This window comes from Podarcis muralis, chromosome 9 (assembly GCF_964188315.1).
Source record: "Podarcis muralis chromosome 9, rPodMur119.hap1.1, whole genome shotgun sequence".
Classification (NCBI taxonomy): Eukaryota; Metazoa; Chordata; class Lepidosauria; order Squamata; family Lacertidae; genus Podarcis; species Podarcis muralis.
Window position 1 is genome coordinate 51856478 of NC_135663.1, and position 15837 is coordinate 51872314.

Below are 15837 nucleotides of genomic sequence, written 5' to 3' on the forward strand. Positions count from 1 at the left end.
ATTACTGTGGCATCACACTACTGCAGTTTTACAAAGATGACTTTGAGACGTTCAGTCCCTCACCAAAACCAAACTGCCATTAACCCTGAGCCACTCCTCCCCAATTAATCTCACCATAGCCAAGGTTTGAGGGCTTTGCTGGATGTCTTCAGGGTGACCTGTTGCTACTGGAGGCACAGCCTTTCCCTTCAAGACTTCAGTTGAAGTTCTCCCTCTAGTTCAGCTGCTCCAGGAACTCAACATTCATTGCTGGCCTCCTGCCCTCCTGTTCCTTTGAAGACTTTCTTCAGTAAATCTCCCTATTCCCTTAGCTCTTTTTCATTCTAAGCCAGTGATTCCAGTACTTCAAGACTTTTCTTTGGGCTTCTTCAAATGCCTGCTATCTCTCACCTTGCTGAAGCTTCTACTGGCTTTTCTTCAGTCCCCCCCCCCCCCCCCCAGACTAACCGACCATCAACAACACCAAGCTCTCCTCACACTGAACAGAGAGCAGCTATTTATGCTCCAATTCTCTCCCCCTCCAGCCAATCAGTTTAAAGAGGACTAGAATTTGCCCCCTATCATACCATTTTTGTGATTCTATTATTCTAACCAGTGGAGGATCTTGGAGTCTCAAATTTTGGCGGCACCCTGTGTGACCCCAAAATTTGGTGCTCCCTGCCTCCTGCCTTCCCTTCTATATCATAGTTGTGGCACCCTCTGTGGAACTCCTGAGGCTCTGCACCCAGTGTAACCAAACCAGTGGCGTTCCACCATTTCCATCTCTAACATCCAATGAAGGTGAGGCAGAACACTTACTGAATTGACTAATCAAAAGTACTGAATTTCAGTCCGCTGACACAGTGTAAACATCCAGGCCCTCCTTTCTTATAGCTTTCACCAGGTGTTCTGTACCTGTCAACAACCAGTCAGACAGCCACCAGCTGTGTTTACTAGTGTTTCAAAGTAAACTCTTTATATTGCATTGTACACACTGAAACTCCCATGCAATTCAAATAAACTATTTTTACCTCAGTAAATAATATTTTTAAAAAGACTATTTTCTCTACAGGGCTGGGATAAATAATTAAAAATACTCTATATGTTACTTTGTCCAGAGTACAATGTTCCAGTTTTCCTGTTTGATCATTTTATCTTCTTGATCCTTAGTATGACATTTATAACATGTATCGACTATTTTTATAACTAGTACATCGGTACATGTCATAGCTAATTGCTGGTGTATTGCAGAACCCATGCAAAACAAATGGTTTAATTGATGGAGAATGTTCTAAATTTGATTTTCATGATGAAGAGCAACTCAAGCAAATGCTTATTCAACTAGTTTGCTTTGGGATCATGAACATATTGCAAATGGGGCTGCTAAATGGAAGCCTTTTAATCAAAATGTTATGGTTCATTAGATTTGAATAATTGAAAGGTTAAATGATGATTAACTTTTAATGCAACTCAGTGTAAAGCAAGTTTCTCCACTCCTACCAATGCACATCAGTCTAATACAAGTCTAGACGTTTCAGCCATAAAAGAGATATATTTTCCTGATGTTAGTAGAGCAGGACAATTTGTGGCCCTGAATCTGTTCTCAGACTACAACTCCCATCTGTCCCAGCCAAAATACCCAATGGTTAGGGATGAAGGAAGTGGTTTTCTAGCAATATCAGGAGGGGACCACAGGTCCCCCACCCTTATTGAGAAAATCAAACTTTTCTCATAGTAGAAAGAGCAAGCACAGCTGCTTTTGTGAGCATGGGTTCTCATGTTGACATTCCTGCATTGCAGGGGATTGGACTAGATGACACTCTGGGTCCCTTCCAACTGTATAATTATATGCTTCTATGTGCATGCTTCAAATGATATAAATGTATTTTTATGTTTGGGGTCCACACATACTACCTGATCTTATCATTACTACAGTTTACAAATAAAATTCCACATACCCCTGCATCAAATATACTAAACATGAGATGTCTTTTCCTGGTTAGCACCACACTAGGGTAGAATTTCAGGCAGCTGTGGAGAGTTCAAATTATTGCAACCCAAGTAGATTTTGACATTTGAAGCCCTCAGTTTCTATCTTATCTCTCTTTAATCACATCTTGCTTTCTCCATAGCTCATAAGATCATTTGTTGCTTATCTTCCTTTCCCCTTTCTTTTAGCCTCACATCTATGCTATGTTTTGCAGATATTACTTCCGTGCCAATATCCCCCACACACTTTGATCCTGAGCAACAATTGTCCTTCATTCTCCGCAAAGCCTTTCCTGAACCATTAGACTGCTCCCTGTGTCTTTTTCTACATTGTAGTGGAAGAAATGGGAGTGGTTCATTTGCAGGAAATGGCCCCTTGTCTGGTGGATCATGTGTGACAGAGGTAGGCTGTAGCTCATTGGTAGAACATGCAAAAGGATCAGGCCCTGGCATCAGCAGGTAGGAATGTGAAAGACACCTGTCTGAAACTCTGGGACAATGTTAGCAAGATGTATGTGTGCATTTAATGAAAATAAAGACCAAGTAGGACCAGAGATATTTTAGTGACATGTACAAAAATAAAGGAACTTTCCCTGTGAAACAGGGACAGCTGGAGAGATGACCTAAATCCTACAATATCTTCATCTGGAGTATTTCCGTGCATATGCACATTATTCTGCAACCAAAAGGGAGAAAAAGAAAGGTGAAGACTGGCATTCATTGACTTAAATAGATTTGGTAAAATCATCTCTCGGGTGCTGCTACATTGTGAAGTTTACAACGTCACAAAGTGGCCCGTGATGCATTGGCTTAATTATTGTGAACTAGTACTGTAGTGACATACAGCCTGATTAATTAATGTTTTGAGGGCAGATAAGTGCACCAATTGGGACCACTATAAGGTTTAACCTTATTGATTTTCTCATTACAAGCCTTGGAAAAATTGTGATTGACTTTTCATGTGTGACTTTGACTGCTATCAGTACAGAGCTGAGGGGGAAGCATTTTCCCATAAAATAAATTATTGTGTTTTCATGGTTTACTTTGCCATTCTTAAATGTTATCAGTTTCTCCTCCATTTGGTAAAAGCTGAAATGAGCCCAGACACCAAACGAGTTGCCTCCTGAGCTGTTCATTTCCCTTCTCACACCATTTTTGTTGCTGTTTGATTCCCAAATGTGCTGCAAATAACAGATTGCTGGCCATTTCAGTTGGCTACTGAAGTTTTATCACACTCAGCTAATCAGCATATGACCACATAATCAAAGCTGATGCTAGCAAACTGGTTTTGGAAGCACCCAATGAGTTTCGTTGGTGGTTCTTTTACATATCTAGCAACCATCCCAAGATTTCCTAAGTCAACTGTATTCGTTTTCTTCCCCCCTCAGACACCATTTTACTGGCTTTTCAGCACCAGGCAAAATCCCACCTCTTTGCCTGGGCTTCCATGAATAGCTAATCCCTAACGCATTAGATATGTTTGGCTTTACTGCTATTTTACCTGTTTTATTATTGATGCGTTGTTTCATTGGATTTTAATGGTTGTTTTAATTAACATTGTTACCTAACCTGGCATCATTTGATGAAAGTCAAAATATAAATGTACTGAGCTTTCACTAGGGTACCCTTGAGCACACTTATTTCAGTGGGTGTGAGCATGAATCAAACTCTATTCAAGGGAGACAGTAAATGTCCCCACATACAGTGGTACCTCGGGTTACATACGCTAACCCAGAAATATTATCCCGGGTTAAGAACTTTGCTTCAGGATGAGAACAGAAATCGTGCTCCGGCGGCGTGGCGGCAGCAGGAGGCCCCATTAGCTAAAGTGGTGCTTCAGGTTATGAACAGTTTCAGGTTAAGAACGGTCCTCCGAAATGAATTAAATACTTAACCCGAGGTACCACTGTATATGGATGGAGGGTGAGGTTTTCACTTTTTCACCCTGGATGTCACATTAGAGTAGGGACTTTGTGCATAGTGTGATCTCCTTAATTTCAAATGGTGATAATTACCCAGACTGGGCCTCTGTACTGTTTGCAGGATATCTGTATGCAGTCTGCTCTTGGAAACACAACTCTTCCCAAACATTGAGGAAAGAAATGAGGTTTACAGAAGTCTTGCCACACCAGCATTTTCTGGAACAACTTTATGTGCTGATGTGTTCCCATCAATATTTTAGCTCTTTAAAACTGCCAGCATTTTGAACTAGAAGTGATGCCAAATGACTTGACCCTACCATTCAACAAGCTGTGCAGGAAGAAATACAGATCAGCCGAGTTCTTCTAGGGACAATTGATTGTACTGACGTACCTTTAGTGCCATTGAATGACAAGGAGCATGCTTCAGGCAACACCTGCAGAAACAATCTTCTTGTTTTCACACACCAGTTATCAAAATCACACACCTTTCATCTCTCAGATCTGTACATCTAATCATACAAGAACACTTGGCAATAGGAATGAAAACAAAACACATGGCATAAAAGCAAGGTCTTTCTGATGCCAATCTTAAAGCACTTGGCTTCTTCTTATTTATGTTTTAAAATAGTAACAGGTGGGTATCCAAAACCCCAACAACAATGCACACAGGTGCCAAAGGGGTAACCAGAGTCTACAATAAGTTCCCCCACAAAAATCTTGCTAAACTGAAGCCCCAAGTTTCACAAGGTGTGAATGCCACTTTGACACACTGAACCTTGGAGATCTTAGGAGGCCTTACTTCTGAGAAGACAGGAAGAGGATTGGACTTCAAATCCTGTTAAACTTGTTGTATGGTCAAATACTGGATTTGCTATAGCTGGCATGGGGAACCTGTTGCCCTCCAGATGTTGTTGGATGACAGCTTCCATCATCCCTAATTGTTGGCCATACTGGCTGTGGTTGATTGGATTTGGGAGTCCAACAAAGCTCTGAAGTGTTGCAGATTCCTCATCCTTTCACTACAGAAATGTATCCTGGGGCAAAGGAACCAGTGGATTCAAAGCCTTTGGGAGGGGACTTAAGACTATTTTTCCTTCTCTCAAATTAGGCAAAGGCAGGGCTTTTTTTGCACTGGAACTCAATTCTGGCACCTCTCAGGTAGACACCATTGCCATTATCAGAGAACAAGGGAGGCATTAATGGTGAGTTCTGGCACCTCTTTTTCTAGAAAAATAGCACTGGGCAAAGGGCTAGGTTACAGGTGTACATATATGACTTTCCTACACTTGTGTGCTGTAGATTTGATGATGGTCAGCTGAATGTGTGAACTGATTTCACTGAAAGGCATTAAAGTTAATGAGAATAAAGTTTCATCAGTGTTGTGATGTTTGCGATGGTCTAACACATTCCCACCAGTCATCACCTCATGTACATGCCTGTGTGAATCTGAATGAAAGAACTGTTGCTTAGTTTGTTTCCAGCCCAACTGAAGCATTTTAGAACATGTCCTCTAAAAAGTCAAGGTACAGTTAGAGAAAACATCAGTTCCGCTCCATGAATTTTCATGGGTTATACTTGCATCTTGATAAGTATAATGATTAACCTAAGATAAGTTCACATCTGCTTTAAGGTCAATATAAATCTCCCTTGTCCAACACGACTTTGGGTGGGAGGGAAAATAGTAGGATTTATTTCACTGCTAATCAGATTTCTGACTGGCAGGTCAAACAGGCATAAATGGCAACCTATCATGAACTCTTCTGCTAATGAGCTTATTATTATGGCTATCAAACTTACCCCCTAATCATGATAGATACCAGTGAAAGCTGCCACTCTGCGTCATTAGGCTTTTCAGTGTTTTACATTAAATAAGGAAAAGCCCAGCATCTGGTGTGATCTGCAAATGAATCTGTATTAAGAACTCATACTCATTCTGCATGAAGAAAAGAAGAAAGGAAGAGGCATGAAATAAACCAGATATTAATCAGGTTAGCTAGCAAGCATTAGAAGTTACACTGCTTTACATGACTGGAATGTGCAACAGATCCTATTTCAGGAAAGCCTAAGACCTTGGGCATTTCCAATGGAAAATATGGGTCTTTTGCCTTTTTCGAACAAAGTTTTGGGATTCCTTATATTGGTAGGCTTGCCATCTTATCCACTCATTGACTTCATTGACCTGAAAAGGTCAACAAAACCAGATAAATGACTGAAAAGGTCAACAAAACCAGATAAATATTAAGTGTGTGTGTGAGAGAGAGAGATGAGGAGGTGTTCTCATACTTTTAATTGATTGACAATTCGGTGACATGGCATGATGGTGGAGGCAGCCACAAAGATGCTGTATGCAAGTGTGTCCATCTCAGCACCCATGGGACATGCTCCCTCACAGGTTTTCCCTGGCACCAACTGAAATTAGGCTTGAGTTAAGCATTTTATTATAGTCAGTAGAATAAGTCCCAGTACGTGTTTGGTTGCAAAGCCTGTGATGTGCCCACAACTGTTTCCCTGTTTCCAGAGGTGTCTGTGAGCTCCAAAAGGTTGGTAGCCCTTGCGATATGTGTACCCCAAGCTACAGTTTTACAGATGTGAGGGAGACCAAAAATGAAGAAAAACATCAGGAGGCACAGTGAAGGAAGGGCCATGTTCATGTTAGCCTCCTGATGTCTTTCTCGCTGCCTTTGTTATCAATGACAAAACTCTGAAGTTGCTGCTTGGCGGATGTAGATGGCAAAGCATATGTTCAGTATGCATCATTCTTACCCTTCTCAGCCAACCTTCCCACTCAAGGAGAGTGCCATGTTTATGTTGGATGTTTGTTTACTGTCACATTTTGCAGACTAATATGTGGAAAATGTGTGGGCGCTGGAAATGTCATGAGGAATGACATTTCAACTGCATCAAAACAGTAAAAGGAATGGGTAGATCAGTCAAGTCACACAGTATCCATAACTCAGTTCCACTAGACAGCAGATGGGAAGGAGTAAGCCTTCTCACCTGACATTGGCAGGTGACAATTGTGGAGAGGCAATGCTTTTTGCCCTGCTCCAAATTTTCAGGACTACTGAGAACTAAGGATATTGCCTATTGTAAATGTTGCCCAAATCGATGCAGCATGAAAAACCTATTTCATTGACTTTCATGGAGCAACATCCCCAGCTGTGCACATCCAATAGTTTTACGACATTTTTATACTGCTGGTTTTAACTGTCTCCTGCAATATGTTATAGGCTTGCCTAAAAATCATTTGTATATAATTATGTTATTAGGAGCTGCCCTGCACTTCCTCCGAAGAAGGACGGGTTATAAATTTGAAACAGTAAATAAACAATAAATAATGCTTATCAAGGGATAACTGCTGTCATAAAGAGTGAGTGTGGAACAGTGGATGGAGGATTAGATTGGGAATGTTTCTCAGTTATACTTATGTTCACCACACATGGAGGTCTGGCTACAGGACATTGAGCAAGCTGCCCTCAGGAGGTTAGCCTGGCAGCACCATGCCCTCCCTAGTGGCAATTGCTCTTGAAATTTTTTGTTGTTGGCTACCTGACTACCCACCTGTGGTAGGAGTGATCATGTTGTACCTGTATTCCAGACACCCATGTTCCACCTGTACTTACTGTTAGAATTCCTACTCTGTGATTGCAGTCATGGGATTTTTGTCTATCACATGACGGTGTATGGTTTGACTCCACAAAGTGGGAAGTGATGGAGACAGGATGTTTGTGTTACTGTGTTCCGTGAAGTGGGACTATTGTTCTTTGTTTCTTTTTCTCTTTGCTGTCTGATGTTAGAGAGAGAGGGAGCCATATTGCAGTGCTCCGTGTGTGTTTATATATAAATAAAGTAGATTAGCCAAAATGCTGAGTTTCTGAGGTCTGCTACGCAAGCTGCGCAAACCCTGTGGAAGTGTGCCGATGTTGGTTGGCATCGGTCACTGTGATGTTCGGGATGAAGAAGGCTTTTGAAGCTCCTGAACAATTGACCAGGAGGGAGGGAACATGCCAGTCAGGCATGTGTCTCTGCCAGGGTCCTACTTGAGAGTAGGACGAGCTCCTGACACTTACTGGCATCCCCCAATGTACATTTGTCAGAGGTTGTACTGGTATAATTAACATGGTGGTGCTGGCTAGGAGCTCAGCATCACTGCCAGATTGTACCACCCAGTCCCTGCTGGGCAATATGACCCTGCACACCTCTACATGGTGACACCACCATGTTAATTACACTGATACTGTCCACGCATGGTACATGAACACTAATAGCAGAGCCAGCATGAATAACCTGGTGTCTCCAGTGGGCTAAGGCATGCAGAGCTGGATAGGCTGTCTCCCAAGACCCCTGCAGCCATCCAGCTGAGCATTATCGTTTCTCGGGTGCCAAACGTCCGACATGACTTCCATGGCTTCCAATTGAATGCAGGAAGCTCCTGCAGCCAATCGGAAACCACATCTTGGTTTTTGAACTGTTTCAGAAGTGGAAAGGACTCCTGGAACGGATTAAGTTCTACAACAAAGCTGGCACCATGTCTCTATCCATGTATATATGTTGACTGTACTGTTTGATCCAAGGTATTTCTTATGCTAACATTGTTGCATACAGAGTATGCACATTGTTGTATACAAAGCATGTCTGAGGCGGAATACCTCTCTTTTATGAATTACTCTGTTAGGTTATTTGGACAGAAAGGATCCTGTGTCATTACATAGGATGAGACCAGGGAGCTTACTGGTTTAATCCAGCTATGCAGCATTGCTATTCACATCAATACATACCAATTCCTATCCACAATATTTAAAAAGGAAATTTCATATGTCTTTGTACTCTACTTTGTGCGATCCAACTTTAAGCCCTGCATAATGTTTTCATTTCCCAATATCTTCTGCAACAATGCAGTTTTTACAAAGGTTGAAGAAAATTAATATCACTTAATAGGATCAAATCAATAAAGAGTTGAACTCCAAAAAATAATTAGCAATACTTCACCAGACTGCCTGCTTGGGTGCCTGCCATTAATCAATAAACCCAAGCAAAATAATCCATCCAAAATGGCTCATTTGTTTTTCAGTGTACTTTATATTATTCATGGGTGCCATTAGACAAGGCTAATAGAACAACAGTACATTTCTTTGATTGGGAAAGCAAGCAATAAAAAGTATTATTGTGTCAGAACATAATTTCCATTCTGTTGTCCTTATGAACTCCCCTCCCTGTAATAATTGGAACTTGGAACTTTCAATTAATAATTGTAAATTAAAACTTGCTAGAATTGACATTTCTAGTGTGGTAAAAAGGAATATTTCTGTCCTGTTGTGCTGTACTCCAAAATCAAATGTATGCACTCTAATCCAACAGAGAGGACATGGAACTAGCAGGACCATTCACAAACAACCCCTTTAAGAAGCTAAAAATCCATAGTAAGTCTACTGTACCAGCTTCTCCAGAGCATTGAGGGGGTCTGATGTGACATTGTGTGACATCTTGATTTCACGTGCGTGATGTCGTGAGAAGACAGCGGGTGGAGCCCAATGGCCTCTGAAAATTGAGGGGGCTCAGTCCCTTCAAAAAATACAATGGGAGAGGGCCGAAACTGCCTTGGCCCCTAGGAGTTGGTGCCTATGACAGGAACCAGGGCATTTTGTAAAGCTTGGCTACTCGGGTTCTCCGCCTGGGGGCAATGCCATACACTGGAATGCCTTCCTCTCACCAGCAGTGGCAGAGCTGGTGAAGCAGGTGGTGGAGCACTGCCTCTTGCATTTCTGCTGACCAGTTCTGGGTGGAGGAGACTAATTTCCCAAACAGTCTATGGATAAATACATAATTGTATATGCATGCCTCCTTTCCATGGTTTGAACCATGCTCAAGGCAGCTTACAACATGAAAAAAAATACTTAACTACAGCATATCAAAAGGAGTCATGAACAATAAGTAAAACATTAAAAAATACACAACCAAACTGAATAATTTCCCCACAAATCACAAGAAGATCTAAAATAAAGATGCAAAAAACTAACAACAACAACTCCTGCTAAACAATACCCCAGCCCAATAGCCTCAGCTTTCTGTAGCTAGAGTTGGTCAGGTCCCTGCCCTCCCAGGCCAGGTGGAAAAACACCTACAAGGCAGGGAGCAGGACCCGACTGGTCAAGATGGAAAAACTCACACAGCATTTCTTTATTCCAGGTGTTAGGAGATGTTGGACTCCAACCCACCTCAGTTCCAGCTTGCATGGCCAATGGTCAGGGTGCAAGGAGTCAGACTCCAAAAACATTTGGTGCGCCACAAGTTGTTCCCCACCCCTGCTCTGGAAGAAAAATGCATGCAGCAGACAAGTTGACAGGGACACAAAGACACACAGCATGCAGGCACTACTGAGCAAGTGAAAAATCATGTGCTCCTGAAGGTGAACTGGAACTCCCTCAGGATACACTTCCAGTGGCTCCCAAATACATTCCTTTATAATGTTCTTTGATTGCAATGTACAATATAGCCTTTTGGCTTGTTTTTGAAAGAGGATAAATTTTACAAGTGCATCTGAAGCACTGTTGAGTGAACTGACATTTCAGATGAGTCCAAAAGTCATGTAACATGCGACAGAAAGAATAAATGCTGTCAGCCATAGGTGACTGCCATGAAGAAGATGCAAGCTGAAATTTACTGGAAATAAAACTGAATTCCTTATCTGACTCATGCTTATGAGTCATTGCTTTACTGGAGGGGTTTAAAGGTAGACCGAGGTTTTAAGAGGACCTCAAACTGCCATTTAAGCAACAGGGTAAGCACAAAACTAAGAGGTTTCTTTTTTTGGGGGGGGATACATTCTGGTATGAAATAGGATGAACTGGCTGGAACACTGAATGCGATCATAACTGTTAACATTAACCACTGCAGTTCTGATTATTTGTGTATTAGTATTGCTACACAAACATTGCTGTGGCTATAAAGTATAATTTTGCAGTGTATTTTATTATTTATTATTTATAAATATTTATTTATTATTATTTTATTATTTATAAAATACAGAGACAGACAGGTCCATATTGTGGTTTCAGATAAACAAATGTTCAAAATTACCTGAATGTATGTTACAACTTGGCCTTCCCGTTTGGACAAGAGCCAGGAGCATTCTTATGAAAGAGCACCAAAGTTGCGCACCAGAATTGCGGGTTGCAGTTGATCCATCCTTTATATTTTGAACTTGGTGATTGTTTTGTTTCTCAGAAGCAGAGTCAGAGATGTTTAATGTGTTGTGAGGTTTGGCTGCTGTAAAAGAAGCTTCCATACTACTCCTTCCAGCTTGCAAATATGCAAACAGATTCTGATGAAGTCTTTTTGTTTTTTGCTGATACACGCAAACAAGCTCATAGCTTTATATCTTGTCAGTCGATGATTTAGCACTTGATGAGTCACAGCTGAATGTGTGAACCACTGTTAGATGTTAGGCATAGCATGCAGACTGCGATGTGTAACAGTTTCACTCCTTCCTCCTTACGGATTTTGTGCTTGGTTTTCAAAGCATTCTTGGCTAGCTGGCTTTTTTGGTTCAACAAGAACTGCAATGCTATGAGTCCAAGCATAGCATTGCAGTTATGTTGCAATGTACAGCTTGCATGATTGGTTGTGACCCACCAATCTGAATAGTTCAGCCCATCAGCCTTAGTGTGGAGTGCCAAGTGCTTGCAGTTAAGGAAGACGACCAAAACAAGAGGAATCCCTAGTGGCAGTGGCGTAGCGTGGGGGGTGCAGGGGGGGCCGGCCGCACCGAGCGCAACATCTGGGGTTAGGGCAAATCCAAGGATTAGGGGGCGCAAATCCATGGGTTAGGGGGCGCAAATTACTTGCCTTGCCCCGGGTGCTGACAACCCACGCTACGCCACTGCCTAGTGGGCCACAATACATGAATGAATGGCTGCAATTGGCTTAGCATGACAAAGGCTGGTATGTGCAGGGCTGGTTTAGTATCATCCAAGTTGAACACAGGGCTAAGCTACACAATGCCTTTGCAGAACATGTTCCCTGAAGTCAGAGAATTGGGGGGCTGGAGGTCATTGGTATGTGGAAATTAGAAGATTAGAGGAGTATGTTCTTAATCTTTTCCATGTCCTTGAGGTTCCCTTAAGGAATATCTCAAGTTTTTCTCCCAACTTGGTTTGCTTTTGGTTTTTGGGAGGAAACTAGCTAATAACAGTCTGTGAGTTATTTGCAGGGGGAAATCAGTGGGAGCGAAGAGTTAATCTATTATCCAGTCCCAACCCCATACTCTTATTGTTTCTTGTAAATGCAAATGCTTTAAATGTTGTTATGAAGCCAACACAGGGGTTAGAATCCTTGTATTTTTCTTCTTGGTGTTGGTGCTGACCTTTAAAGCCCTAAACGGCCTTGGTCCTGTATACCTGAAGGAGTGTCTCCACCCCCATCGTTCTGCCCGGACACTGAGATCCAGCACCGAGGGCCTTCTGGCGGTTCCCTCATTGCGAGAAGCAAAGCTACAGGGAACCAGGCAGAGGGCCTTCTCGGTAGTGGCTCTCGCCCTGTGGAATGCCCTCCCTTCAGATGTGAAGGAAATAAGCAGCTATCTTCTTTTTAAAAAACTTCTGAAGGCAGCCCTGTTTAGGGAAGTTTTTAATATTTAATGCTGTATTGTTTTTAACACTTGATTGGAAGCCGGCCAGAGTGGCTGGGGAAACTCAGCCAGATGGGCGGGGTATAAATAATAAATTGTTGTTGTTGTTGTTGTTGTTGTTGTTGTTGTTGTTGTTGTTGTTGTTGTTGTTATTGTTGTTGTTTGTTCCACTCAGTGTATGAGAACCCACGTAATGTAGTGAATAATGGTTGGAATTGTAATAGAAAGACTCATATTCATATATATATTTTCCGGCATAAATTTCCTTGAGTGACATTGAGTTAATCACCCATGGGGTAATTGGGAGGATGAGGGTTAATGCTGTGAATCCCTCCATTGCAGACTCAGGTTGTAGGTGTGTGCAAATAAACCATATATCATTAAGCCACCACAGTTTCCGCTGTCCCTCATTCCAAAGGAAACACATACCCTGCATTAGCACCCGGAACTCACTGGAATATCGCGCCGCTCAGAGACTGGGATGGCGTGCAACAATATAAACAAGAGGTAATATGAGGCCAATAACGTTCTGCGCACAATTAGATTAAATAAGATAACAATGAATGAATCTCTGAGGAGCCTCACAATGACACTGAACTTTAAAAGAGCAAACTTCAGAACGAGGAAGAAAAGGTTGAAAAGGTTTAGCAACAGGCAGAAGGGTAACATTAAGAAAGATTAAAAACCACTGACAAAGTCTGTAGGCTATTTATTGTAAAAACACCATCTCACTGGGGCACATTGTTTCTGTATCTGTGAGGGCAGGGGTTGGGGGGTATCAAAAGCAGAAATAATTCTTTCCAGTATAACTCGTGACCCATCATGAAAAAGAGAATTGTAATTGGTATACAATGGTTCACGTACGTGGGATTAAGCATCAGGTCTTTTGTGGTGCTTTTGCTTGTTTGCTTTAAAATGGTTGATACATCGGGAGCAGTTCTACCATTTGACAGAGTCAGATAACCACATCAGGAGGCCGGTGTCCAGGGGGTGGCAGTAGCAGTTCCTGGCTATATCTTCTGAGCCCCCAGTCACTCCTCTCTGTTGCCACATGGCCTCTCCTGGGGCCCCTCATCTGGTCTTCTGCCTCAGGTGTGGTGGAGGACGCTATCCTTTCATCAGTGTTGAAGGACAATTCAGCTGCCAGTCCAAGACATGGAATTCAGTGGGGCAGCATCTTGTCCTTCGACTCAGACAGTCAAACCTAAAGTCCACAGGCTGAAATGTTGTTGTTGTTGTTTAGTCGTTTAGTCGTGTCCGACTCTTTGTGACCCCATGGACCAGAGCACGCCAGGCACTCCTGTCTTCCAGTGCCTCCCACAGTTTGGTCAGACTCATGTTTGTAGCTTCGAGAACACTGTCCAACCATCTTGTCCTCTGTCGTCCCCTTCTCCTTGTGCCCTCCATCTTTCCCAACATCAGGCTGAAATACTATACCCCACGAGTATGCCTCATTGAAACAAATTGAAATTACTTCTGAGAACTTACAGATGATTGGATTGAATTACTAAGATTATTGATTTTCATGGGGTTTAATATATTTTATGTTGGACTTTCACCTAAATAGCTAAGAAACTCAAACAAGGTTGGCTCCCCCCCCTCTTTTGCTTTCCAAGTATTCTGAGCATCTTCCTTGAAGGAGAACCAGCTTCTTCTGCTTAGCCTTCCCAAATAGTTTTGTCACATTCAATTTCTCTGCAGTTAATAATAGTGGCTGACAGGGGTGCCAACTTGAATAAAATATTGTGGGCGCCCAGGTAAGCCTCACCCTGCATAACTGATCATATGACGCAGTGCACACATACCATTCGAATGGGAATATCCATCAATTTTGTGCGGGCCCGGCCCCCTCAAATATTTTATTGTGGGGATCGAAGCCCCCACAGCCCCTAGGAGTTGGCTCTTATTGTGGCTGAATGTGTGAAAGGGCTCCATTGAACACTGAGTTAGACAGATGTGCAAGAGTAATGCTCTCTCTCCCCCCTCCCATATTGGTCACTTTCCAAAATGATTTGTTCAAGGTGTATATCTTCTTATGACTTGCATAATGCTGCTGGCACATTTTCTGTGCATTAAGATACTGCACCATTGGCATAATCTCTTGCTTAAAGAGCGTTTTAGTTCAAATCAGAAACATATTTGGAATGTGTATGCCTAAATTTCAGCAATGTAAAGGGAACACAACAGGGCAAGACACTTCCTAATTTGTATAACCCTTTTATTGGAACTCAAAAGTGTTTTATTTCTCATAAAATACACACACACAAAGAGAGAGAGAGAGAGAGAGAGAGAGAGAATGAATATATGCTGATTGCTTCCAAAAAGGGTGTATATCTTCTTATGAGTTGCATACTGCTACTGGCTCATTCTAAAGAGGATTTCCCACAAGACAGTGTGTTCACTGAGATAAGGGATAAGCCAGAGTATTCTGGACAGCATGACTCACATTTCTGTAGCAAATATGGCTATCTGAATCCAGGCAAGCCATGGTATTGGCTAAGAAGTCTCTTACTGATGCAAGACAGTAATTATAAAATATGGGTTAGTGTTATTTATTCAGTATGACTTATTTGGGTTTGAGTTATGAAAATATTTTGTATCGGGTACATAACATGGTGCAGTGTCCTCAGACATCCCCTTGGTGCCACCCAAGATCCCTGCCCTTCCATCCTTTTACTGTTTAAAGAAATTTGTGGTTCTTTGAATTTTGTTGTTTGAGGAGTGTTGCCTACTTTTGGTCAGTGTTTTACTTATTTTGGGGTGTGTGCAGATGTTTTGCCTGTGAGGGTTTATTTTTTTTTTGGGGGGGGGGAGGGAGAGGTCTGAGCACCACCAGCTTTCCTTTTACAAAATGATCCTTTTTGTAGTGCTCTTTGACTATTTCTCGAATTTTCAAATGTGACCGCAGAAGGTTGGGAAGCATTGTTTAGAATCTACTCAAGACACTTTTAGGCAACCAGCAAACTTGAAAGCATACTGTGACAATAAATAAAAAGAAACCTAAATTCTCAAAAAAGAGCAGCAGATCAGTCCTACTCAGCAGAAAGAATACCCCACTAAGCTGCAAGGGGGGAAAAATCCATAGCACATTTATCAAATCTATTAAGTTCAAGTCCCTGGTGTGATTCCCCCTTTTCAGTAGCAAGCAGCAGCTCTGAGTCTTCTTATCTCTTCTCCAGTAATGTCAAGGAGTACAAAATACATGACATGATGACACTGCATTGTGGCCTTTTCCACTGCCCCACTACATTGGCTTCTGCTTGCAGGGGATATAATATATGCTTCAACAAAGACATGCTGCCATATTGGCTTGCCTGTACA